At 45.2% G+C, this 24,915-nt stretch overlaps 1 long non-coding RNA gene across 1 annotated transcript; it reads left to right on the forward strand.

Annotated features, from left to right (window-relative positions):
* The first annotated feature begins 18,800 nt into the window (after positions 1-18,800).
* Positions 18,801-20,260, forward strand: LOC144754850 (uncharacterized). The gene is made up of 2 exons (XR_013594774.1): positions 18,801-18,878; positions 19,744-20,260. It is a non-coding gene; the product is annotated as an uncharacterized LOC144754850 (long non-coding RNA).
* The last annotated feature ends 4,655 nt before the right edge of the window (positions 20,261-24,915 follow it).

Genomic DNA, 24,915 nt, shown 5'->3' on the forward strand with positions numbered 1-24,915 from the left:
GCGAGTGAACCGTGAACACTGACTCGCCGGACTAAAGAATAACTGCAAATAGACATCCCGGCTTCGGAACATTAACCTTTAGAGTCCTGATTTAGCCCACTTGAGAAACCACTGAGGTATTGAGGGTGTGAGAAGGGAAACGGTGCCCCGAGTAAACGAACCCTGGGCACGAGTGCTAAGAACCGGACTACAGGGTGAAAGTAACAGCCAGAGATCATTGTACTATTAACTCCTCAGGGCAGTAAATGACCTTTAAGAGCCAGAACGTCCCCAATAGAAGTAGAGCATAAAAGTAGCAATAAGAAAGTGTAATTAATTTGCCTGTCTTCTTTTGGCCGTATAGCTGGCTGTGACCATTGCCAGGAACGCTGCTGGGGGTAGAACTCTGTGGAGCCGTGAGCTCAAGCTAATTTAGACCCTGAGTTCGGATGGGTAACGTACATGTCAGGTTATATAATGTGGTGCATTAATCTTGTACAGTGACCTACCCATTCTGCACTATTTAAGTTGACAAGCAAAACTGTTGATATTGATGGTGGTTAATCTCAAATGAAATGTAACCAGAATTAATCTTCACTGAATTGAGAAAGTTGATGAATATTGCTAATTGAATGTGGAAACTTCTTTTGAACTAAATGTATGCACTAATTTGACTGAAAAGGAACAAAAAGAACTTTTATAAAAGGTACTGGTATTTTTCTAAACTGGTGTGGCGTCCTTTATTTTTAATGGTAAGTCGCTGAGTTATGGTGAGTGGGATTGTAAGCACTACACAAAAGCCTCGGAGTTTAGCTTTGTCCACTGTGCCAGGCTACCCTATGTAGACTAGGTTCCCTAGGTCTAACATAATTGGTGTTCTGCGGCGGGATACGGGTTTGTGCTTACACCCACTTAGTAGTAACGCAGTGCTTACCACGGGCCTACACCTGGAGTTTTCTCCAAGCGGTCTCCCTAATTACATTTTTTTGCTTTTCCAAATTTACTTCTGGTGGTGGGTGGAGGTGATCCTTGCGTACTGTCCTTACCTACCTCGGAGTGGCTATCCACAACCCCACTGTTAAGATGGAGTTCAATTTTGAAGGGTTGGAGACCTATACTGTGGCGCAACTCAAGGACTTCTGTCAGGAAAGGGGGGTGTTCTACAGGCGAGGGGCCAAGAAAGAGGAGCTCCAAACTAGTCTGAGGGCATGGGTGGAAGCGCACCCGGAGGGAACGGTTGAGGAGGACGAGTCAGAGAAGAACACTGTCATCGAGGTAGATGGGGTGTGCCCACTGGGGGTGGGGGATATGTCAATTAGCCCCAAAGTAACCTCCCGGGAGGGTAGCAATGTTTCTTCACGAGGGTTAACTGAAACTGAACTAGCTGACCGGAGGGAGGAGAGGCAGTTAAAATGGGAGTTAGATAGGTTGGAGATGGAGAGGGAGGAAAAGAGGTTAGCTCACGAATTAGTACTCAAGGAGCTGGATCTCAAGGCCCTGCAAATAGGGACTCCCACACCCAACAATGGTGGCAGCGAAACTAAAGAAACCAAGGAGATAACCAGGGAACCCAGACCCTATTTACCAAAGGATGTTGTCGCTAGCTACAGCGCAGGTGATGATATTGCTAAGTGGCTAGCTGCCTATGAGGTCTCCTTGAGAGCCCATGGGATACTGGAAACTCACTGGGGGGTGGTTTGTATAAGCACATGCCTCCTGCTGGAAGGGATACATTGTTGGCCCTAGAGCAGGAAAAGCAAACCCACTACCCTACCATGAAAGTGGCGCTGATAAGAAAGTTTGGACTAACTCCCGAGAAGTATAGGCAGAAATTTAGGAGTAGCCACAAACTAGGCACACAGAATTGGGTGGATTTCCTTGATTACGCAAAAAAGGCCTTGGAGGGTTGGGTGACAGGCAGTGAGGTAGGGGATTATGAGGGATTATATAACCTCATCCTCAAGGAACACCTACTCGAGAAATGTTTTCCCGAGCTGCGTCAACACCTGGTGGACAGCAAGCTGACCAGCCCCAGGAAGCTTGCTGAGGAGGCGGACATCTGGGCTAGTACCCGGGTGTCCCCAAGGGGGACTGGAGGGGATTCCCAGAAGTCTGGACAGGGCGCTCCCCAGAAGAAAGAAGGGGGAGATAACAAGAGGGAGTTCTCTAAAGGTCCCCAAAATAACTTTAAGGGAAAAGGATTCACCCCTAGGGCTAACCCACCCCGAAACCCTAATCCTGGCCAAAGCCAGCAGCCAAGGGTTGTCCATTGCTTTGAGTGTGGTGGTGTTGGACACTATAAAGGAGACGTGAGATGCCCAAAAAGACCACCCCCTCCCACTGGAGGAAAGGCCCCGGGAGTAACTAGTGTAGTGCTTGGGGAGGAATTGCCCTTAAATAAGGTAGGGGAGTGGGCGGGTGTCACCTTAGTGTCCCTGGGAGAACAGGAGATGGTTCCAAAGATCCAGTTGCCCGCAAATACTGTGAAGTATGAGCAATGGGTCACCATCAATGGCCAGAGAGGGGAGGCTCTGAGAGACACAGGTGCCAGTATGACTATGGTAAGGAGTCATCCGGTGTTTCCAGAGCAGATACTTCCAAATGTACTCCACCCCGCCGCGATGGCTGACGGCAGAATGGGTCACTATCCAGTGGTCAAGGTTCCATTTGAGTGGGAAGGGGTTGCAGGTTCACTTCGAGTTGCCGTAAGCCCTGCCGTGCCTGTCGATTGTCTGCTGGGGAATGACATGGAGCACAATGCTTGGAGGGAGGTGGAATACCGGACTCATTCTGAGATGCTGGGTACACCTGACTGGGCCTGTGTTAGCACAAGGTCCGCGACTACCCGGAGGGGGAGTTCGCTTACGATGGAGCCTGGAACAATGGCCCAGCCAGCTGCCAGGAAAGAGGAGGACGTAGGCAGGAGGAGCCTGCCTCAACATCCCCACCTCGTGAGATGGATAGGCCACCTGCGGAGGTGGACCTGGAGTCCACAGAGGAGGATGTTGCCCCCTTGGAGAACCAACCCATCCCTGCTAGTTGGCATGTGGAGGGAGGTCCTACCAGGGAGGAATTCTGCAAGGGTCAGAAGGAGTGTCCTACTCTTGAGGGACTGAGGTGACAGGCCGAAGCCCAGGCAGCAGGAAACGTTACAGGGCACTACCATATTTACTGGGAGGATGGACTCCTCTACAGTGAACCCAAGGCACCCGTGCACGGTTCATCACGGGCCTTGGTGGTCCCTAAACCTTATCGAGCCTTTCTTTTAGAACTGGCTCATGAGATACCCTTGGCAGGACACTTGGGTCAGGACAAGACCTTTGCCCGGCTTGTCCCCCACTTTTATTGGCCTCAGATGAGGGTGGCGTCCGATACCTATTGTCGGACATGTGTGTCTTGCCAAGCCAGTGGGAAAACAGGGGTGAAGCTGAAAGCTCCCCTGTAACCACTTCCTGTCGTTAGCACCCCCTTTGAAAGGGTGGGCATCGACATTGTGGGGCCATTGGATCCACCAACTTCAGCTGGTCACAGGTTTATCCTGGTTCTGGTGGATCATGCCACACGGTACCCAGAGGCAATTCCTCTGAGGACCATTACTGCACCGGTAGTGGCAAGGGCCCTGATGGGGATCTTTACCCGAGTGGGTTTCCCCAAGGAGGTTGTGTCCGACAGGGGGACCAACTTCCTGTTAGCTTACATGCGGGCTATGTGGAAGGAGTGTGGAGTGACCTATCGGTTCACCACTCCATATCACCCACAGGCAAATGGCCTCGTGGAAAGGTTCAACAAGACCTTGAAGGGCATGATAAGAAGTCTGCCTGAGAGCCTGCGGAGGAAATGGGACGTCCTCCTACCCTGCCTATTGTTTTCTTACAGGGAAGTGCCACAAAAGGAGTGGGCTTCAGCCCCTTCGAGCTTTTGTATGGGCACCCTGTACTTGGACCTCTCAGCCTGGTGAAAGACGGATGGGAACAGACTCCCAGGAAGCTTCCCCAGGATGTGGTGAGCTACATGCTGGCCTTCCAGAGCCAAATGGCTAAGTTGTGGAAGCAAGCTTCTGACAACTTGGAAGCCAGCCAAGCAGTAATGAAGGAGTGGTATGACCACAACGCTCACCCGGTGGAGTTGGAGCCTGGCCAGAAAGTGTGGGTGATGGAACCTGGGGAGCTAAGTGCCCTCCAGGATCGCTGGACAGGCCCCTTTGAGGTGATGGAGAGAAAGGGTAAGTCCACTTACTTAGTGGATCTTAAGACCCCCCAACAGCCCCTATGGGTGCTGCATGCCAATCGCCTCAAACCACACCACGAGAGGCCCAAGGTTACCTTAATGATGGTGACTGATGGAGCAGAGGAAGAGGAAAGCGAGCCTCTCCCTGATCTTTTTTCGTCTCAGGAAAAGGATGGGTCGGTGGAGGGAGTGATTCTCTCCCCATCCCTAACTCCTGAACAGCAGAGGGATTGCCGCCAGGTCCTGGAGCAATTTCCCTCGCTGTTCTCCCTTGTCCCGGGAAGAACCCATCTGTGTACCCATGATGTGGACACAGGAGACAGCCCACCTGTGAAGTCTAAAATCTACCGGCTGTCAGACAAGGTGAAGGCCAGCATCCATAGTGAGGTCGCTAAGATGCTGGAGCTAGGAGTGATTGAACCTTCTAGTAGCCCCTGGTCCAGTCCGGTGGTTCTGGTACCTAAAGCTGCCCCGCCGGGCACCACTCCAGAACTGAGGTTCTGTGTGGATTACCGGGGACTAAATTCAGTAACAAAGACTGATGCTCATCCGATCCCGAGGGCGGATGAACTCATTGACCGTCTGGGAGCTGCCCAATACTTGAGTACCTTTGACCTTACTTCGGGGTACTGGCAGATCTCCCTTACAGATGGAGCAAAGGAAAGGTCAGCCTTTTCCACGCCTGAGGGTCACTACCAGTTCTGTGTGATGCCCTTTGGGCTCAAGAACGCTCCTGCCACTTTTCAGAGGCTGGTGAACGAGGTCCTCTCTGGAATGGAGACTTTCGCGGCTGCTTATCTGGATGACATTGCTGTCTTCAGCAGCAGTTGGGAGGATCATTTGCAGCATTTGCAAGCTGTTCTCCAGGCCCTGAAACAGGCTGGCTTGACCATCAAGGCCAGGAAATGTCAGATTGGGCAGGGGTCGGTGGTGTACCTAGGCCACTTGGTGGGCAGGGGAACGGTGCAGCCCCTACAGGCGAAGATCGAGGCTATCATGGCCTGGGAGCCCCCCAAGACCCAAACCGAGGTCCAAGCCTTCCTGGGCCTCACTGGATACTACCGTCGTTTTGTGAAGGGGTATGGCACCATTGTGGCACCCCTCACTGAACTTACATCCAAGAAACAACCCCGACGGGTAGTTTGGACGGAGGCTTGTCAGCGAGCCTTCGTCACCTTGAAACCAGCAATGTGTACTGCTCCAATCCCCAGAACCCCTGATTTCTCAAGAGAATTCATTGTCCAGACGGACGCATCGGAACATGGCATTGGGGCAGTGTTATCGCAACTCAATGACGAGGGCTTGGATCAACCTGTGGTCTTCCTGTCCAGAAGACTGCTTCCCAGGGAACAGAAGTGGAGTGCAATTGAAAGGAAAGCCTTTGCGGTGGTCTGGGCTCTGAAGAAGCTGCGCCCATACTTGTTTGGTTCACACTTCCTGGTTCAGACCGACCACCGGCCCCTTCGTTGGCTGATGCAAATGAAGGGGGAGAATCCCAAGTTGTTGAGATGGTCCATCTCCCTACAGGGAATGGACTTCCGGGTGGAACATCGGCCTGGAGTGGACCATGCCAATGCAGACGGTCTCTCAAGGTATTTCCGCCTTAGTGATGAGAACTCCCCAGGGGTTGGGTAGCTCTCCCCACTTTCAGCTGGGGGGGACGCGTGTTAGACCTGTCTGCCCCTGTGAGTTCCCTTACCATTATTATTTATTTTGTCTCCCTTAGCCCCTAGTGTTATCAGTTTTTTTTCTGTAATGTCCACCTGGATTTTGCTAGTGTTGTCTGGGGGCTAGGTGTTCCTTGACGCTATTCCTCCATTTTCTCTTTTTGAGGCCTAGCCTACCTCCTGGAAATTGAGGGAAACCAAAGGACCTAAAATGGTAGCCAGCAACTGCCATAACGGTTTACTTAGGGAGGCTGACCCATTGGACCAAGTGAGGAAAGTTCTGGAACCCTCTGGCATGTTCTAGTAGTCAGGGGCTAGCCTATAAAAGGCCAAGTCCAGGGCGGCCATTTTGTAGTACACGCTGACCAGAGGAGAGTGTAGTGGTCAAGGACAGGAGGGAGGCAACTAAATGAGGAGGACAGCGCTTCAATAGGGAAAGATCGTCCTGTGGGCCGGCTATCGCCCTATACTGATGCTGACCCTCTTGGTTTGACTGAACCCTGACCTGAGGGACCCATAACTAACTTTTAAGCAGGTCCAATAACTCTACCTCACCAAGGTGCGGGAGCGTGAAACTGCCCTACAGACTGCCAGAAAGTGAGAGTTACGCTTCAAAAGGTGGTTGCCAACTTAAGAGAACTGGAACCTCTCACCGCTTTGCTGTGGGAGTGAGTATCCCCTCTGCGGGAGTGACGTTGTGTGCGAGACATCAGCTGTCAGCCCTGGGTCCGAACCCGACCGCTGTGGTGGAGGCAGGGCTCAGCAGAGGCCGTCTGACAGGAGGTTCAAGTTCAAGTTCAAGTTCGGGCATTTATATAGCGCACTACTCACCCAGAGGGTCTCAAGGCGCTGGGGGCAGGGGTTCATTATTTGTCGAATAGCCATGTTTTAAGTTCTTTTCTGAAGGAGATGTGGTTTTGAGTAAGGCGGAGGTGAGAGGGGAGTGAGTTCCAGGTCTTTGCAGCCAGGAAGGAGAAGGATCTGCCACCCATGGTGGATTTTCGGATGCGCGGGACTGCGGCGAGGGCTTGATTGGACGATCTAAGTTGGCGGGTGGGTTTGTAGAAGGACAGTCGAGTGTTGAGGCATTCGGGTCCTAGATTGTAGAGGGCCTTGTGTGCATGGGTAAGAAGACGGAATGTAATTCTTTTGTTGACGGGAAGCCAGTGGAGGTCTTTTAGGTGTCCGGTGATGTGATCTTGGCGAGGGATGTCCAATATGAGTCTCGCTGAAGCGTTTTGGATGCGTTGGAGTTTTTTCTGTAATTTTGCTGTGATTCCGGAGTATAGTGTGTTACCATAATCCAGTCGACTCGTGACCAGTGCGTGGGTGACAGTCTTTCTTGTCTCGAGGGGGATCCAGCGGAAGATCTTTTTGAGAATGCGAAGTACGTTGAAGCAGGAGGATGAAACTGCGTTGACTTGTCTGGACATCGAGAGAGAGGAGTCTAGGATGAAGCCAAGGTTACGTGCATGGTCTGTGGGTGTGGGTGCTGTGCCCAGCGCGGAAGGCCACCAAGAGTCGTCCCAGGCCGATGGGGAAGATCCTAGGATGAGCACCTCCGTTTTGTCTGAGTTGAGTTTTAGGCGGCTATGTTTCATCCATTCGGCTACTTCTTTCATGCCTTCGTGAAGATTGGTTTTGGCGGTGTTAGGGTCTTTGGTGAGGGAAAGTATTAATTGGGTGTCGTCGGCGTAAGAGATGATGTTGAGGTTGTGTTGGCGCGCGATGGATGCGAGTGGGCTCATGTAAACGTTGAAGAGGGTGGGGCTGAGTGATGATCCTTGAGGTACTCCACAGATGACTTCAGTGGCCTCTGAGTTGAATGGGGGAAGTCGGACTCTCTGGGTTCTCCCAGCTAGGAACGAGGTGATCCAGTCCAAGGCTTTTCCTTGTATGCCGATGTTGTTGAGGCGTTGTATGAGGGTGCTGTGACAGACAGTGTCGAAGGCGGCGGAAAGGTCGAGTAGAATGAGGGCCACTGTTTCTCCGTTGTCCAGGAGAGCTCGGATGTCGTCGGTTGCTGCAATGAGGGCGGTTTCGGTGCTCTGTTTGGCTCGAAAGCCGGATTGAGAAGGATCGAGGGAGTTGTTGGATTCAAGGAAGGCGGCGAGCTGGCTGTTGACGGCTTTCTCAATTACTTTGGCCGGGAATGGGAGGAGGGATATGGGTCGGTAGTTTTTAAGTTCAGAGGGGTCTGCTGTGGGTTTCTTCAAAAGGGCGCTGAGTTCGGCGTGTTTCCAGCTTTCTGGGAAGGTGGCAGAGTTGAACGAGCAGTTGATGACATCACGGAGATGGGGTGCGATGATGGAGTCAGCTTTGTTGAAGATGTGGTGGGGGCAGGGGTCAGTTGGCGAGCTAGAGTGGATTGAGTTCATTAGGCAGATGGTGTCTTCAGTGGTGATTGGGTTCCAGGCGCTAAGGTTGTTAGATGACAGAGTGAGATGTGCGGGGGGTGGGGAGGGTTGATCGCTGGGAGTATTTTTGAAGCTGTTGTGGATGTCAGCAATTTTATTGTAGAAGAAGGAGGATAACGCATCACAGAGGTCTTGGGAGGGAGTGATGTCATTAGACGCTGCGGTGGGGTTGGTGAATTCTTTGACGATGTTGAAAAGTTCTTTGCTGTTGTGAGTGTTGTTGTCGAGACGATCCTTGAATGCTGATTTCTTGGCGGATCGTATCAGTTGGTGGTGTTTGCGGGTGGCTGCCTTGAGGGTGGCCATGTTGTCGGTGGTTGGGCATTTTCTCCATGTTGTCTCCAGGGTGCGGCATAGTTTCTTGGATATTTTAAGGTCATCATTGAACCAGGGGGCCTTTTTACTGGCTGATTTGATCTGGTGCTTTTTCAGGGGTGCTAATTCGTCAGCACTGTGGGTGATCCATTGTTTGAAATTGGTGGCCGCTTGGTTTGGGTCCAATGAGAGGGTGGGAGGGTTTTGGTTGAGTGATGTGAGGAGTTGGTCGGAGGTGATTTTGTTCCAGTTTCTCCGAGGAATAGGTTGTGGGCGGTTGTGGGTCAGGGTGGTTTTGTAGCTGAAGTGAACACAGCTAAGTTTCTAGAAAGTTTGAAATCTCCAAATGGTGGGATGGTGCAACCCTCAAACAATATATTAAGCTGAATAGAGTACCACGGGGTCTGCGAGCACAAATATTCCCTACCTATGACGATCTAGATGCGGACTTACTGAAAGCATGGGAAAAACAACTTAATGACAACAGCTTTAGACTCATGAATATCCTCATTGAGAATGCGGACCGTAAGGTAACAAAAACGGCCATAGAGATAGACACTTGAGAAGGAGATGGCTTGCTACAGAATTTTGTGACTAACCTTCCGTCATATATTCGTGACAGTAAACATGCTTTGAATATATTGAATGACCTGAATTGGGATGGAGGTATGATCTTTGTAACAATGGACGTTTGTTCATTATATACGAACATCTTGCATGAACATGGTATACAGGCACTTAAACATTTCTTGTTCCGACGACCGATTGAACTACTGAAACACTCTGAAATGCTTATTGAGATGGCATGGTCGATTCTTAAGAACAATGCCTTCCTGTTCAATAGCGAGTGGTATCTAAAGATCTGTGGGACCGCTATGGGTTCCAGATTTGCTCCGTCTTTTGCCTGTCTCTTTATGGGATGGCTTGAGGCGGGGCACATCTGGGGCCCATCCGGGGCCAAGTGGCAGGAATATATCCTGTACTATGGCCGCTATATAGATGTGTGTTTAATCATCTGGACTGGTTCAGAAGAATTACTGTTGGAATTATTTAATCATATGAATAATAACGAGTTCAACATGACTTTTACTATGATGTCAGACCCCAACGAAATTGTCTTTCTAGACTTGTTCAAGTTCAAGTTTTATTTATTTGTTTTGGTACTCTACTGAGGACCACAAATTTTGTTCGATAAGATCAGTTACAAATACTATTAAATTTCATATTATTACAAAGTTAAAAAGGATTTTAAAATTTATAAAAATTATAACAAACCAGTTCATTGGGTGGAGATTTACATACTATGATCAAGTCCTTTACAGTGGTGATACGACAGTTAATATATATAGGATACAGATATTTTGTCCTGGCTGCCACTACTTTTGGATTAGGGCATATGAAAAGAAGATGTTCCACATCCTGCTCCCCTCCGTGGCAAAGATTACATAAAGAAGAACCATTTGGGTGCCATCTTGATGTTATAGTTAGCACTGGTAAAATGCCGAGCCGTAGCAGGATGATTGTTCTCCTAGCGCCATGCGAAAGAGTAAAGTCTATGTATTGTTGCACTTGCTTAGGTGCAATTGTTTCCGCAAAGCTTTTATACAGTATCAATTTGGCGCAATGTGAGAGATCAAGATCATAACTGAGCCTAGGGGTAAAACATTTTAAAAAGAGTTTCAGTTGTGATGGAGTCCATGTGAGCAACAGATTAACATTAATCTCAGCTAATTTAAATGCGGTGGTCATGTTGCTATAGAATACTTGTTTCGAAGCATCGCAGTCGAAGGTCTCGGTTTTAAGTAATGAACGGAGAGTGCCATCCTTTGCATGCAGTAGGTTATATGCCCATCTGATGACATTTGCGATAGCTCTTGAAAAGGAACTCGTGATAGAAAGTTCGAGGCGAAGAGCTTGCACAGGAATAGATTGTGATACCCTCAACATTTTCCTCAATATCTTCCCTTCTTTTTGGTCTAAGAATGACCACTGTTTTATTGGAATATATTCCAAGGCAAACGATAAAACTGGAGGTATCTTTGAGCTATATACTTTAAGGAGAGATGAGAAATGTCTGTTACCTGAAGCTACATATAGTCTTTGAAGGGCTCCGGCATGCACCTCGGATTTCCTAATCAGGTTATTAACCTGTGAATTATTTTTTAATGTCTTAGTAAAAATCCTGCCCAGGTAGGTGTATTCCTCAATCTCCTCTATGATTCCAACGCCGAGTCTCCAACAAAATTTAGTGCTTCTTTTTCTCCCTGAAAAGGAAACTATTTTTGTTTTAGTGAGATTCGGTATTAAAAAGTTTTCTTGAGTATATTTGTTCAAAGTGTCTAGAGTTCTTTGTAGGCCGAAGGGGGTAAGGTCTAGGACTACAATATCGTCTGCATATAAGAGGACGTGAATGTTTTGGGCAGCGATCTTTGGAGGCAGACTTGGTACTTGTTGCAGGTGTTGAGGCAAATCACTAAGATATAGTGAGAATAACAAAGGGGCTAGAAGACACCCCTGCTTGAGTCCGTTTGCTGTCGGAATTTTTTTGGTGAGGCCTTTTTCACTCCCCATTTGCACTTGACACCACGTGTGCGAATGCAATGTAATTATGATTTGTAATAATTGTTCAGGGATTCTTAGCTTCCTCAGTTTTTTCCAAAGAGTTGGTCTATCAACTCGATCAAATGCGGTAGAAAAATCGATGAATGTTGCGTATACCGGTTGAGATTTTCCCACAACGTATTTGTCGAGGATTGTTTGTAACATTGCGATGTTATCAGTAACCGAGTGCTTTGGCCTGAAGCCAGCCTGATATATGGGAATTAGGTCCTGAGAAAATGCCCAATTTCGAAGTTGGTCTAATACTTCAGCTGCGAATATTTTCCCAGTGGCATCTTGTAATGCTATTTGACGATAGTTACCGGCCTGATGTCTTGATCCTTTTTTAAAAATCGGTATTATGATGCTCCCCTTCCAGGATTTTGGCACTACTCCTGTTTTAAAGATGAAATTAAAGAGGGGAGAGAGCATCTTACTCCAACCCTTAGGATCTGCTTGTAGGACCCTGATGGGTATTTGGTCTGGGCCGGAGGCTCCTGTGGATCTCGCCTTTCGAATGTGCATTTCTATCGAAAACGGGGAGGTGGTTCCAATCGGTACGTTGTTTTGTTCACTATTATTCCCAGCATTTTTGGCCTCTTCATTACTCATGTTTGCTCTGTATAGGGCTGTCGGGTAAATTTCCCATTCTTGAGGCGGGACTGGGATGGAATGCAGGGCTTTTTTTGTTCCAGTTTCCTTTGCAATTAGTGACCAGTATGATCGTTGGTTGCGCTGTTTTGCCGCAATTTGTTGGTCGACCCAATTTTTGTCCTGCGTTTGTTAATAGTTTAGTTTGTTAATTTCTACCTGTCTCAAGATTGTACGGTCCACATATTGTGCTCTAATAAGTTTGTTTAGTCTTTTTGCAGTTGCTGAATTCAAGATTTTATTTTTGTTTTTGTTTTTATTCATTACCGGTGAAACTTGTTGCAATTTATTTTGGAAGACTTGTTTTAGTTTCTCAATAATGGATTCAAAATTTGTTATCAGGTCAGCGGAATATTCTTTGGATAAAAGGTGATTTGTGTCGATTAAGGTAGTTATTTTGTCTAACATATTTGAATTCCAATAGATCCGCCTTTGATTTGTTTGTGCCTCGACTGTACTTTGTTTATACATAATATGACTAGGTGAGCAGGTGCTTATTTTCCATTGCATATGTAATAGCAGGATTGCATGGTCACTCTCTTCAGTGAAATAGGTGCGAAGATTTGAAACGGACTCAAACGACTCCATACTACAGATGATATAATCCAGGATTGAGAGGGTTTTATTTCCTCGTCTGGTGTAGGATGCAGGGATATCACCTTCCACGTTCCCGTTCAGTATAATTCCGTTTAGTGTTGGAAGTGACGCTAATAGCATTTTCCCCCTTTTATCAGCCCTACTTCTAGTCAGGAACGTCGGCACCGGTATTTCTAGAACTTCATCTTTGTACCAGTTTGCCCAGTTGGAGATTTCGGTATTTGATATTTTACCGTTGAAGTCACCCATAATTAGGTATGGCGGATAAGATTGTGCTTCGGTTATTTGCTGAATGGCATCGAAGGTTTCCGCAAATTGGACGTCGTTCTTTGGTCCTGGAGGGACATATACATTGAAGAGTAATAGACTTTTTTGAGGGTCTGAGGAGTGAGTCTCCAACCTGATCTTTATACACTGGAATTGCTTAGACTTGGTATCAACAATCTCTTGAGTCCAGCGATATTCTTCCCTTAATAGGATAGCTATCCCTCCTCTAGCGTGTCCCCGTTTAGTCTCCTGTGCGGGGGTATCATAAACAAAATATCCGTCCTGATTAAAAGTTTTTATTGACCAGGTTTCCTGTAATGCCAATATGTCCGGTCCATTTTTTATAGCTTCCATCATTTTGTCTTTGGTTTTCCCTGCCATGTTCCAAGATGTTATCGAAAGGCCATTGCTAAACGGAATATATCGGATTCTTTGCATTTTTCCTACCGTTCAGTGACTCTGAGATCCATGCCCATGTCTGGAACGTTTTTGCTGCTTCCTTTGCTTCTGCAACATGGCTCCAAACTTCCCTTTCTCCGTTCTTTACTAAAATTCTTAAATTTTGATTTGATTTTAAATTTGTTACTGAGTCTTCTGTGCTGTAGATAGTTTTATTTCGAATTTGGGAGTTCTCCCATAGAGATCCTATAAACAATTTATTCGGATGGTTGAGTATGGTTTCCTGTGTTGGGACCAAATCGTAGCCACATTTGTGCAAGGTCTCCTGTTCTCTTAGAACAATCCCTGGTATCACTGGTGACCAAAATTTTAGCACCGCTGTTTTGATGTTTTCTTTATCAGGGAATATTACTAAATCGATCTCTTTACTTGTTAAGGTTTGTAGAGAAGTTATACGTTGGAGAAGATTGACTATCCTACCTCGATTTAGTGGGATACTATCCGTGGGAAAAAGCTCTGTTATTTGTAAATATTTTTACGATGTTTCTTCCCCGAATGGGGTTATTTTATCATGATCTTCTGGTTCTATAACACGCCCCGTGACCCTATAGTTAATGGATTGAGGTAAAATTCTTCGGCTCTTGGGTTTAAATTGGTGTTTTCTCGAGAAATTTTATTGTCTACATTTACTCCCACGTTTTGATTTTTTCCCTTTGTGGGAATCATTGTTTTCGTAGTTTCTTCATACTCTTGCTGGAGTGTAGAAGAGATTATTGCTTTTTGGAATTTGAGTCTGCGTGCTTTCTTTTTTGTGATTCTTCGCTGCGGGTTTTCCTCTTTTTCTTCCAGTTCCTTCTTGGTTCTTTTTGATTTTTTGTGTGTCCCCTGCTTGTTCACCATCGAGGATGATATTAGTCTTCTTTCCTTGATCAATCACTGAATTGATCGTTATTGTTTTATTTTTGGTGTTAGTAAAAATAGGATATTGGTTAATGGTATTAATTGAATCTTCTCTGAAGAGTTTCTTTAGAGAGTATATAGTAGGTTCCTGACGGTTATTCTGAGTTCCCTTATTTGATCTTCCTTTCGTTTGAGTACCAATGTCACTTTTTCCCTGAGCTTGCGGCGTGTTGATAATGTTGTTACTTGTTGCCTCTTGAGAGTTTACTGGTGTTTCTTGTATTTTTGTTGACTCAGGGTGATCTTTTTTTCTTTTTTCTTCCACTAGAAATTTTAGTATTCCTATTTGGACATCAAGAGTTTGATCTGAGTTCTCTAGTATATGGCCTAAAAATGAAAGGACAGATTCTAATATTCTTTGCAAGGTAAAAAGAGATTTAGACACAGGAGTGTTGTAATTATTTAAGCTGGAGGATTTAAACATGTAAAGGTCTGGTGAATATTCAAGGTCATCTTCTTGATCTGGGGACTTTTGTAGTGTGCTAGTAAGTATCTCCTCTACTCTTATTTTCGGTTCAAGCTTCTTCTCGTCCTCCTTGTCGATTGTTTCTAGACATAAGTTGTTACAATCAGCACTACGTTGGATATTTAATAGACTCTGGGTTATTAGACCGGATAAGTCTGATTCCAGGGGGGACTCCTCTATAAATGATGCACTGGTAGTTTGTTTCGGGTCAAATAAAGGGTTAGTTAAATTTCGTTCACATGATTGATCCTGTAAAGCACCCGATATGTCTTTTCCACCCTCCTTCAGCTCAGGTTTTGTTCCTTCGTTTTGCGGTTTACTTTCTATTTGGTCTTTGATGGTAGATGTGGAAAAGTAATTAGTTATTGCAGGAGTCCTTAATATCCGTCCACTTTTCACCGCTTTATTGGAGGACTTCATAATTGCCTCTTCCGTTCCCATTCGTTTCATAAAAACGGTCGTGACCTCAGCTTCTTGAAGGCCATATCCTTATTCTGGGGCTATAGTTTATTCCACCTTCCCGAGGTGGTAAATATTTTGGCTACCCCACGTATTTAGGCTACCCCGCGTGTTACCTAACGTAGTATGGGCTGTTAGGAGGCGGCAAGGTCCCTCTAGGCACAAGACAAGTGGCTGTTTAGACTTTCTTTTGGAGGCGCAGGGCACTTAGGGGGGTCACTGGGGGCGGGGAATGGCAGCACTGACCGCTCAAATCACCACCACCCCCTTCCCCGAACCCGGGCTCCCCTCTCACCGTCCCACTGCCGGATGCCTCCACTCAAGCTGGCCGTCTCGCTCCTCAGAGTCTACCAGTTCCCGGGGCTCCTCACAGACTCCTCAAGCCACTCAAGCCACTCCACCCGTTGGGCCGGCGGGCGGGCGGGTGGGAGATGCTTCGATTGTATCGCCAAGGCTTAAACCTCCCGCTCCTGCTCCTGCTCCTACTCCGTTCGCGCTCTGCTCCACTCCACTCAGGTCAGCAACCCGTCTCTCTGATTCTGCTCTCTGGCTCCCCCTCCGTGGGGGGGGGGGGTCACGTTAATCCCCCGCGGTTGTCGCAGCACCTCAGCTCTCCCAGCCCAGCCTCTCCCGGGGCTTCCCACTCTCCTCTGTGCCGGGAGCCCGGAGCCACGGACCCCTCCTGAGGGGGCGCCGTAGGAGGTCGAGCAGAAAAGCGGGAATGGTCGGCTGCGGTCAGCCGCGGGTAATGGAGTTGCCGGGGTCGCCGGGGTCGCACGCCAGCTCGCTGTACCGGCTTGCTCGGCTCGCTCGCACACTTGCTGCTCCGCGCCGTGGAGAACCGGCGTCTAGCGATCCGGCGTCTGCACTCCGCTCTCTGCAGCCCTCTGCTGCACTCTAGTGGTCAGGGACTCACCCAGTCTCGTGTCAGGTCCACTGTCCTTGCCTGCGCCAGGCTGCCGAGCCAGGTGTCCTCCGCTACCTCTGGGTGCTCTGTGCAGGCTCTCTTCCAAACTCTCACCCGCCCTGCAATCAGTGAGTCCCGGCAGTGGGGAGGGGGCGTGAATCTGGAGCCGGGAGCCGGGAGCCTCGCACAGCCTCACAGCAGCCTGAGACCGGGGGCCGGCAACTTGCGTCTCTCACACTGCCCTGCAATCAGCAAGCTGAGCCCACCAGGGAGGGCCGTTGGGGGGGAGGGTGTGAATCGGGGGCCGGGAGCCTCAAGAGCCTCACACAGCCAGCATCAGTTTCACAGCTTCACAGCCAGGCCCGCCGGGAGGGGCCGTGAATGGGAGTCGGGAACCAGGAGCCTCGGAAGCCTCGCACGGCCAGCAGCAGCCTCACACACAGCTTCACAGCGACCTCTCACACTTCTGGTCAGCAGTTTCTAGACTTGGAACTTTTTCATTATGATGGCAAAATACATAGCAAAATGTACAGAAAGACCACCTCCTGTAGTTCCATCTTGCATGCCAATAGTGCCCACCCCAGGAGTCAGATTAATGCTATCCCCTTTGGGCAGATGCTAAGAGCTCGTAGAAATTGTAGCAGAGAGGAGGACTTTATACACTACCTGGGAGACATTGCCAGCAGATTCCAGAAACGAGGTTATTCCAGGGAATCTATTGGTAAAGCCAAAGAGAGAACGCTGAATATCAGACGCTCTGAAACTCTGAAGACAAAAAACAAAAAAACAACAAAAAATGGAGAAAACAAGGTACGTGTGGTAACCAACTACCATCCATGGTCACACAAAATATTTCGGATCTTAAAAAGAAACTGGCATCTGCTTATGGCAGATAAAACCCTGACTAAATATATGCCCAAATCCCCGAGTATCACTTATAGAAGGGGAAAGACCATTCAAAGTATCATCAACCCGAGCTATCCAATACAACCCAAAGCCAAGACAATGTGGTTAAGACAGCTAAATTCAGGTTCACATGCATGTGGGAGTTGCAGCATGTGCAGGTTTGCCAAAAAAGGGGTCAAAGAATTTGAGTACAACAACTCACGGAAATACAGAATAAATGAACATATTGACTGCTTGACCAAATATGTGGTCTATATCCTTGAATGCAGATGTCAAAAAATATATGTAGGGAGTACGACCCGTCCCCTGAAAGACAGAATGTCTGAACATTTCCGTGCAGTAAAAAGCTTAGACATTAGATACCCGATTGGATGCCATGCAAAAACGTGCGCGTCACAAAGGGGCTCACTTGGCTTCCAATTTTTTGGTATTGAGGTTGTATGTAATAATGCTCGAGGTGGTGACAGAATGCTCAAATTGAGACAGTGTGAGGCTCGCTGGATTTTGAGGTTACGTGCTGTGGAGTGCGGAATTAATGTAGATCATGAACTTCATTCTTTCCTTGATGTGTAGCTTAACCTCTGTATCTGTATAACATCAGATGGAAAATAGTAATAAATATTTCTGGTCTATATTTAAATGAGACTCAAATCAACTATGCCAAAATACTGTTCTTCTTTTGCCTATAGAGTATGTAAATACCTGATGAACTATCTATATTGTGTCCCCAAAGTGTAGAAGACAAAATGTATTAATTTTGAAATGTACCTTTACATAATGTTCTGTGAATTTTGTTCGATCTGTATTGTTTTATGTTAGGTCCTAGAAAAATCTTCTACTGTTAGTAATGTTATATGCTCTTGGCACTATATAAGACTGTGCTTTATATAGAATTCTTTACTCTCCTTTCCCTTGCCTCTTTTTCACCTTCTTTCTGACTCTACTCATTCATTATTGTCACCTTATGGAACATTATATTCCAGACTAGGAGATACACGAGTGTTTCTTGCCTATTAAGGAAAGCGATTTAAAATTGGATTAGTGCAAGAGGTATAAACCCTCAATGTACTAGACCTAAATATTAAGTTTGCAGGATATATTGGGGCAAAAACGAGCCCGTATAAAAATTCTCGAAAAAGAGCTTAAGTAAAACTGAAAATCGTTTACAAGTTTATATAAAAGGCATATTAGATGATAAGACCTATGAAAACTTAATTGTGTACATAATATATAAGTCAATTCGGATCCTGTTCGTTACTATACAATCAAAGACTGTGAATATCCTGTTTCAAGATGGCGCTGGTTGTTATTGCGGCCTTTCTCTAGAAACGCGATACGCAGCAGTCCGTCCTTCATTTCTAGTTATGGAACATCAAAGGCAGAGCATTTGGCATTTAAACCCCGGCTATTAGGCACTCGGTTTACTAATTCATGGCGTTTGAATATGGCGGGAGTACTCTTCGGGACATGGTAAGCACTAGACCAAACTACTAGTTTGTGATTGCGGTTATTTTGAGGGAATGAGATGACATGAACTCTCTCGATGCCTGTACGCTGACTTTATTAGTTTGGCGTTCACTAATTCGCTATGCCCTGCTGAACTGAGATGGCGTTTATAACTCTGCCGAAAACAAAATAAGACAAAGAAATATGCCACTGAACTTAATGGTGGCGAGATTGTTGCTTTCTTTAAAGGGGGTGAACTCATATTAGAATATAACAATTGGGTGAGATAATCCTCTAAATGGGATTGTACTGCTGTTTTTAATCGATGGTCATAACAGAATCTATTAGGAGGGTGGTATAATAACAATATAAATGACTGTCTGTCTAAACTGTTGGTTTTAAAAAAATATTTCTATTTGATCTAAATATATATTGACTAAATCCTTAGACTTAGAATATTGTCTAGCAAGCACCGCTATATTTAGTGCAAGATGTCTCAAGATACTAATATTTAAACGTATCTTATGTTGCTTTATTCTAGAAACCTTTTATTCTGACCTCAACTTGAAGTTATATGGAATGCGCTATATACGTTGGAACTATACTACCTACTTGAGGTACATGCCATTATGAGTGAACATATGTACTCGAGAGGTACATTATGATGTTCCTCTCGTCACCCAATTTGTCTTTGTAAAAAACCAATTCTAATAATAAACTTGGGTGATGTGATAATGAGGTTGCCCAATATACTACTGCTTTTGGACTAGCCTCAATGCATCTTTACTGTTCGCTGTACTCCCCCTCTCGTTTTAGCGCATTACTACTATATAGGACCGAATATTAATATACTGTGCCTTATGTGATAACAAATATGCCCCTTGGCATAATGAGGCAACTCGTTTTAGAAAATTTAAAAAACTTAAACATAAACTTAAAATCTTAAAAATTATCTTTGAATCAATGTAGAGTTGATTATGTATTTTATCTTTTGTTGCACTTCTTTTTTCCTTTAGAACATCATTATATGAGATTTACAATAATATGGTGAAGCCATTTCTGATGTGATCTTGATAAAATTCTTTGGGTGAGTCTTATAGATCTTTTGACTAGCCCATCTTGCGCAACCATTATTGACTATGGGATTTACTTTATCTTAGGATAAGATTCCCGAACTACCCGTATTCTAGGCTAATATAACTCACTATGTAGGGTAACCCTATGATTTTGGGATGACCGTAGAAATTGTACAACGAGACATTATGGTGGCCATTGGTCTTCAACCTATTTTTACTTTCTCTGGTGACCTCTATCTTTATCTGTGTTTCTTTCTCACTTTCAGCTCCTTCTGCACTGATCACTTTTTCTTACGTTATTCACAATCACATTTGATGTGTGTTTTCTTTGGTGTTTCTTTGGTTCACTTATGGATTATAACTTATATTGAATACAACTTATGTGGTATTTTCCTTTCTTTTGTAGCCCTGAGGAAGTCATTGGGTATCTTCCCAAGACGAAACACGTGTTGGCTGTTTTTTTTGTTTGGCTACTTTGGATGATCCCAACTACGCAGGATCACCGACTGAAATCTGTATCTTGAAAATAAAGCCTTTCATTGAAAGATACGATCTGGAGAACCTTCTTTGGACTGATATTTATCATTAAATATTGTATTGTATTGCTCGGGAACTAAGTTTGTTTCTAACTAGTTTCTTCTGTGTTTACAGAAGGAACCTTTTCTGCCACGCTAGTGGTCGTTGCCTGTTTGTTCCCTAGAGCACTTGCTATTGACAATTTGTTCCTTCTTTACTTTTATTGGTTTTGCGCAAGACGCTACCCAACCACGTATCCCGGTATTTTTTTAAATTTTTTTTTACGTTATACAGCAGTGCCTGTTTACTGCAGGACTCCCACGTTGAGAAGCACTGGCCGATAGCAGATGTACCAATTAATAACCTGTCAAGGCTGATGGATAGGACAATAAATATTCCAGCACACATCTCTCGGGTGTTTTATATTCTTCATTCTGGGGCAGAGGGGATCACTAGACTTACTTGGCTTCCCCGTAGAGAGATGGAACTGTCTCATTGGCGTCTCTCTTTCATGACATGCCTCAGAGATGATAACTCCCCTGCTCGTCGCAGGGCATGCCGGCATGATGAGGCTGCATTATCAAGGCACCTGGGCAGCCAGCTTGCGGGAGGGAACACGAAAGAAGCAGGGCTCGAGCCTCAGCCCCACTGAGTGGATTCGGTGAATGATGGGTTGGGTGAAGGGAGTGAGAAGCATGCAGAGCAGTAGGGAGGGATGGAGGGTGAGATGCCTCAAAAACAATTGAACAAGCTCTGGATAGAAAGACTGTGAGAGAAAGCATTGAAGATGGATACAAATGGGAAGGGAATTCTCAGAATTTGGTCGTGCTGAATGGCCTTTTCAAAACTATTTAGTGAAAGACATAGGTGAGAAAATTCCACCAACAGAACATTAGGCACTTAGGCACAAATTTCTCCACTGTTTCTGATAGCAAAGTATGTGTATTTGTAGAAACTGGGTGGCTAATGTTGAGGGACAAAATGGGGGCATTAAATATATTGGATTCCTACATTTCTATGGTTATTCACGTTCAAATCCTGTTGTTGGTCTTGGTATGAGTGTACGCTTAATGTTGACGCTGTCATTTTATTATTTGTTAACACACACATGCCACATGGTGATACTCCAACTCTCCCCAAACTCCCTTTAAAAGCTGCTGCTGCCCCACTCGCTGTAAACACGTTATCGTCTATAACCAACATTCACGGTGATGTGTACTGTGTCAACACTGATGTCCCATAGTGGACACTGTATGACTTCACAACATTCATTTAGGGCCGGGCAAACGCAAGATGTCACCTGCATTTCGTCCTCACATTTACTTGTAGTTAAAGCATCAGGAAATGTAAGCTGAACCTGGTACCGGCTTCTCTTAAGTTGAGTTGTGTTCTGTTTAGTTGTGCGGTATTTTGAGGTGGTATATTATGTGACATTTTGTTATGCTGCTTTAAGCTATGCTATGATGTGCTATGTTAAGTTACTTAAACTATACCATGCTTTGTTATGCTATGCCGAGTCATTTGTTATGGTAATGTGTTGTGACGTGTCACATTAACCTATGTTATTTTAAGATACAGTGTGCTATACTGGGTTGTGGTATGTTATCTTATTGGGCTTTGTTGAATAATGTTATGATATGCTTTGCTGTGTTTTGCTATTCTGCTGTGCTATGCTTGTTAGGATGAGTTATCAAATGTCAAAACTTCAAAATCCATGAATAGATTTTAAATTACCCTCCCTTTATTACACAGTGCTGGGTCAAAACCGAAGTAACCCTTTGCTTCTTAAATTTGTTAACACAAATCATTTAATATCACTACATTTACACATCTCATTTCTTTAGTTCTTAGAAGCAGAGTTGATGCAACCGCATGCACCCTACTTTTCATAATATTGGCAAATACGAAATCAAGATTTGTTTTATTAACTGTTAAGCTATACGGTTTTTAATCGAGAAGTTGCACATCAAGTCTAATACTTAAGTGATAAATTAGAGACTCCTACACAACCTGTAGTATTATAATTATACACCATTAAGACTTACACAAACTCAAGTCTCACATTTAGGCATCAAGAAGTGTTACACAAAGTGTAATCCTACAGCTATACACCGGGAATATTGATACTTTATGTAATATTATAGTTATGTTCAAGAAACAGATAGTTATTGTAGATTTATACTTAGTTACTAGTAAAGCTTACACAGAGAATATCCTTATAGATATACAACAGGGATAGTTTTTGAGTAGTCTTATACCCCAGCAAACCATATACAAATTATAAAATTAACGAAAACACCTGGAAGGCGATGGACATAGAAGAGAGACATACAAGGTTGTGCTGGGGACATAGCAAGGCAATGGACATAGAAAGGAGATGTACAGGGGTGTGATGCTGCTTGACAGAGAAATAGCAAGGCAATTAACTATTGCTTTATTAACCTTCCTGCTTTCTCAAATTTGCTTGAAAATGCACCATTTGTCCACTCTTGTTCAAACTTATCTCGGGCGGATAACCCCGCCCGAACCTTCCATAGGTTATTTGGGCTCGCTCACTACGCAAGCTCGCTGCAGTGCAGTACAATAATTGTTTTCCGCCACACCACTTTTAAATCTCACCAGCGCCACTGTTCAAATGACAACGGACTGGCGAGCCAAATAGCGCCCGAGGTAAGCAGTGTTTGTAGCCCTCTCCTAGCCAAGATTTTATGCCAGAACCATTCAGATCGTCTACAGCATCCAAGAGTGTATCTGCTCCTTCAATTCTGAATCCTGCATTTCTGGAAGATGGCCGTAAACCTTGTCCTTGTTCTGAATACATTTGCCCGGAAATGAAAACATATGAGTTGGAGGACCAGCACTCACTAATGAAACAGTGTAAGTAGGTTGACATAATACTCCACTGTGGAAAAGGCCCCGAAGCTTAATGCAATCCAACAAGTCCAGTGAGTGGTATTCATGCATTAGCAAGGTGAACTTTCTGAAAGTGGTCTTCGTGCACATTTTGTTGTATCTTGATTAAGCAAAATGAATATGCAATTACACATATTCAAAAGTAAAAAACCTGCATTTAGCGATATACTTTATATGTGTCTTTGTATCAATTCAGGACGCATAGACATGATTTGCCCTAAAAAAAAAGATCAAGCAACAAAAGTGCAGTATTGCATTCTCGTTGTGCACCTTCCTGTTCACTCGCTCTAGTTTTTTGCTAGTAGCAGCTCGTAATTACATGATGTGGCGTAATAGCATTATTTCAGGATTTTGTTGTGTAGCAAGAGTAATGCAAATTTACTGATATACACAAGATTAATTCAGTGTAATGGACATTTTGCAAGGAGAATCCACTATCTCCTGTTGCCTAGATGTATCTGCATTCATCCAAATGTTCTATATCTTTTCTTTGTCTCACTGAGGTGCACATTAGCAACAGCTGCTTGAAATGTACAGTGGAAGCAGATCTGGTTTATGAATGTTGTTCCATATAAATAATTATTTACAAATGTCGCGAAAACACATGCATGCAAGAAAAGAACAGAATGCCATTAAAAGCATACAACAATCCAAATGTGTATGAATGCTAGTGCACCAAAGCAGACAAAATCAGAGGACCGGCTATTCGCTAACTGGATGGCAGAATTGACTGAATATTGATTCCTGCTTTGTTTTCTAGGCTGCTTCATAGATGGCAAGTTGCGTCCATTCGGTTCAACAACTAGAACAAAGAAATGCATGAGTTGCTCCTGTTCCTCATCAGGCTCAGAATGCTGTTCCCTGTAAGTGTTATGAAAAACAAGAAATATAAAAATGCAGAGTAACATGTATGCATTTATTTCACGATGTCCAGAATGAATGCTGTCGCTGTTTCCTAGTGCTAGATTGAATTTTTCTAGCGCGCGACATTAGGTGAGTGGATGAGTCTCCATGTGTTCCTCCAAGGCAGAAGTGTTTATACCGGGGGAGGGAGGGGCGGCACTCCCTAGGGGCATGAACTGACCTCAGAGGGGCACCAAGCACTGTTCAAGAGGAGCACCATTCTAAAAGGAATGTTGGGCTGTTAGGTAGAAAGCAGAATGGCAGTGAGGCACTTATGTCAGTAGCATCGTTTGTCACTTATGACCTGGGGCTAGGAGTAGGTTTCAAGGGGCGGAGGGGGTAGGGGGGGATTGGCAAGGGGCAAGGCGCTCCCCCGTTTCGGATCACACTGTGGATGATACTGTCACACTTTAGGGAGACCAGACTGCAAATAGCATGTTTGCAATTGAAATTGAGTGCAATTTTGAAAGCGATACGTAAACATAATACATAATAGTAACATTTGATTTGCTAATTATGTTGAGTGCCGCAGTTTTTAAAGTATTGAATGAAAATAAATTGTTCATTCTGGGCGTTCCTAATAAAATGTCTTTAGAACATTTGAAGAGCACAGTTTTAAGTGCGTGCTATCGATGAGAACGAAGAGATCAGAAAAGAGAGTTCCCACAAAAGATTTCCCCCCAACAATATATATCTTTCCGAAACTGTAGGAGTGAGTTCATTTAATTAAATGAGGAATAAGTTAACGAGTCTTCTTGAATGGATGGTTAAAGGAAGGGATGACCTGAAGAGTCAGATGTCTGCTACTTAGTACCTGTGAACACTAAGACGGAAGCAAGCAGAGCGGGTAGCGCTTTCCTTAAGCTTTGAACTAACTCTGTTGCCAGAACCAATTACATTTTAAAATCGTGATTACAACGTTTTACCACTGTATTGTCTTAACCTTGCACATGCCAGCATAATTGACTGGCAATTGTACTTTGCTTAGCCGTCTGTAACCGATAGCCCCCCTTTGCACAATTGATTGAAAAATTGTACTATCTTTTACCTGACACCCAATTCCCTGTTTCGCCGCGGGAAGTCCCGTTTGAAGTGGAGGAATAACCGGCTGTTCAAAAACCTATCAGGCCACATAGCCGCCATCTTAGGTCTGGTGGGACTGGTGGGACGCGCTCTAGCAGTAGCGACTTCCGGGCTATGAGCCTACTTAGCCCTATGTTTTCCCGGACGCGCAGCGGACGAGCGC

The sequence above is a fragment of the Lissotriton helveticus genome, chromosome 5_1, assembly GCF_964261635.1.
Source record: "Lissotriton helveticus chromosome 5_1, aLisHel1.1, whole genome shotgun sequence".
Taxonomy (NCBI): domain Eukaryota; kingdom Metazoa; phylum Chordata; class Amphibia; order Caudata; family Salamandridae; genus Lissotriton; species Lissotriton helveticus.